This window comes from Nyctereutes procyonoides, unplaced genomic scaffold, assembly GCF_905146905.1.
Source record: "Nyctereutes procyonoides isolate TBG_1078 unplaced genomic scaffold, NYPRO_anot_genome, whole genome shotgun sequence".
In the NCBI taxonomy this organism is placed as follows: Eukaryota; Metazoa; Chordata; class Mammalia; order Carnivora; family Canidae; genus Nyctereutes; species Nyctereutes procyonoides.
This window is the reverse complement of record NW_026575117.1, coordinates 17,400,395-17,403,399: the sequence shown is the minus strand read 5'-3', so window position 1 is coordinate 17,403,399 and position 3,005 is coordinate 17,400,395. Positions and strand designations below refer to the sequence as shown.

Below are 3,005 nucleotides of genomic sequence, written 5' to 3'. Positions count from 1 at the left end.
CATTAAGCTTTCCTGCAGAGAACAGCCACCATTTGGTCAATCATGTCACTGTCTACCTCTTTATTTTTTTTAAACAATTTTACTATTTTTTTAATTTTTATTTATTTATGATAGTCACAGAGAGAGAGAGAGAGAGAGGCAGAGACATAGGCAGATGGAGAAGCAGGCTCCATGCAGTGGGAGCCCGATGTGGGATTCGATCCCGGGTCTCCAGGATCGTGCCCTGGGCCAAAGGCAGGCGCTAAACTGCTGCGCCACCCAAGGATCCCTGTCTACCTCTTTAATATATTCTCTGATTTTAAAATTTTTTAAAAAAATTTTTATAACATAAAAATTCAGTTTATTCATCTGTTAATGACACAGTACACAAGAGACAAAGTGTTTCACATCATAGATTTCACTTCCAACTCCTTGGAATGTTCATTTCTTTGGCTAAAAGGAGAGATTAGACACGAAAGGCAGCCAATGCTTAGGCAACTGAAATAAGGATGGGGAGGGAGCTATGCTAACATCCATCATCCTTGTGGGGGTGGATAAAAGGGGACTGTTAGTCACAGGCTATTTTCTAGAACTGTTAACTGGAAACAAAGAAGCACAACTCCTAGATGCTCATTCCATGGTGGGCTTCAGTCATCCTCACCACACAGGTACAGCAGCACTTTCTGGTAGTTGCGCTTGGTGTCTTGCTGGATGTAGTAGTGCAGGAATTTGCTATACTTTCTCTTGAATTCAGAACTAATTTTCAACATGTCCACTTCACTGAAAAAGACCATGCTTCTAATCAAAACTTTATCATGAGTCCCCTTGCTCTTCATGGAGTCGTATGGTTCGTTGGCAAAATACAGGGCATTGTTCTGAATGTCCTGGACCAGGTTCAGGAAAGAACATTCCAGGTCTCCTTTGATCTCCTTCTTGATGCTCTCCAGCATGTCATAAGGGCTGTAGCTCTTGTACCTTTCATATAATTTATGGAGGTGACACACACTCCTCTTGGTCATGATGCTGATCCACTTGGGAACATCAGTTCCTTTCCTCTTCACTCCAGCATCAGAGAGATCCCAAGCATCTTGGTCAATCAGTTCATAATCAATGACAGAGCCATCTTCTGCTCTTCTACACTTTGCAAGGGTAATAATCAGTTTGACGAAGTCACCAGATGTGTCAGAAATTATGTCCTTCTCCAGATCAGTCTTGTACATTTCCTTGTAGACTCTGTTAGTTTCCTGAAGTTCTTGGTTGGTCCTTGAGCAGATGATCTCAGTGAGGGAGTCCTCACCAGTCCTCAGTCTCTTCATGGAGACTTTCAGTTCAGAAGTGTCATACTGAGCAGGTGTTTTCAATAGGCCCCAAATCATGGTCACCAGGTGGCTGGACAAGGCTAACTTCAATGCTGATGCAAGTTCCTTTTTGGTCCTTCTCTGGTAGAAGAAGGCAATATTCTGTCTCTGTTCATTGCTGTGGTTGATCAAAATGTTGATAATAGTGACCTAATCCACACTTTTGGTCTTGATGGCCATTTCAATGTTCAGAGCATCATGCTCAGCATCAAAATTGGAGTATGCTTTAACTGACCCATATGCACTTCAGGGTGTGGAGTGATCACCCTCCAAGCTGAGGTTGCAGAGAATTTAATGAACAGTAGACATTTTTTTAAAGATTTTTTATTTATTCTTCATGAGACACACACACACACACACACAGAGACAGATAGGCAGAGACACAGGCAGAGGGAGAAGCAGGCTCCATGCAGGGAGCCCGACATGGGACTCGATCCTGGGTCCCAGGATCATGCCCTGGGCTGAAGGCAGCACTAAACTGCTGAGCCATCTGGGCTGCCCCAGAACAGTAGACATTTTTAAGGAAGCTGGGCTGGGTGCTGAGAGCTATGAGCATCCCCAGTTGTAGAGCCTCTCTGCTGTTTAGTGAAGGGAGTGTCCTCTGGGTCTCCCCAGGGAATATAGCCAACTAATGGGATATCTTCTTTCATAATAAATCCATTAAAACTTGCTTACCTCCCTGAGCCACTGGATCTTTATCTCAGTAACCTCTCAAAGCTGTTCCAGCATCTCCAACTAATTTACCACCACCATCATGTTTGAGATTCTGAGAGCCATCTCAGCAAACCGACAAAGCTGGCTTAGATTAAATACTGAGTCATTGGAGGATGACTATGTCAATAATTCTTCCTGTAACCAGTCTTATAGTCCACCACCCTGCTGGTCATAAGACTTTCAAGATTCTCCTGGATAGAGACTCTCCTTATTCCTGTTAACACATATTTACCAGGTCTTGCAGCTCCCTTGGTAAATCAGCTGCTTCCTCCAATAGATGGGAGACAATGCAGGGAGGAAGGAGCAAAAACTTATGAGGACAAACACTGTCGCGAAGGCATGTGCCTCAGGTGAAGCCTTTGCTTAATCTCTATCCAGTGACAAAATGTCAGGCTTCTATACAGCAAGATTGGGGAATGGGGACACTTGGGCAGCCTAGAGAGCTCAGAACAACAGGATTCATGCCTCTTAAGAATTCAACTAAATACTCCCATACCATTCTCAATGTCTCACTCCTTCTCTGTCAGGGCCCTGATTTTAGCATAGGTGACCTGCTGTGGATGTATATTCAGTCTTCTTTGTATCTTCAAGATGTTTATGAGCAAATTCTAGACAAAAATACTCAGTTCAATGTATCTTTAGCTACTTAAGAGAAAAGTCTCTTCAAATGATGCTAGTTGATAATTGGCTGCCCCAAGCTTATCCTTGTTCTATATAAAGGCTTCTTGGGCAGGTAACTCCATGCTCCTTATAGTTACCTTTGCCTCCACATCAAGTGCTACAGCTCTTGTGTAAACTAGTACTTCTTCTTCCACCTCTATTTCAGTCCAACCCAGGAGAAATGAGAGTTTTAATAATTATGATTCTACAGTATTGCTAGGTAGCTCCCAGGAATGTGATCCCTATTGTCCTCTGACTAGAAAATGGACTGATTCCTGAATCTTATCTTCAGGA

General features: G+C 43.1%; 1 pseudogene; it reads right to left on the bottom strand.

The window, feature by feature from the left end:
- Nucleotides 1–626: 626 nt before the first annotated feature.
- On the bottom strand, nucleotides 627–1,646 carry LOC129515372 (annexin A2-like; annotated as a pseudogene).
- Between the last annotated feature and the right edge of the window lie 1,359 nt (nucleotides 1,647–3,005).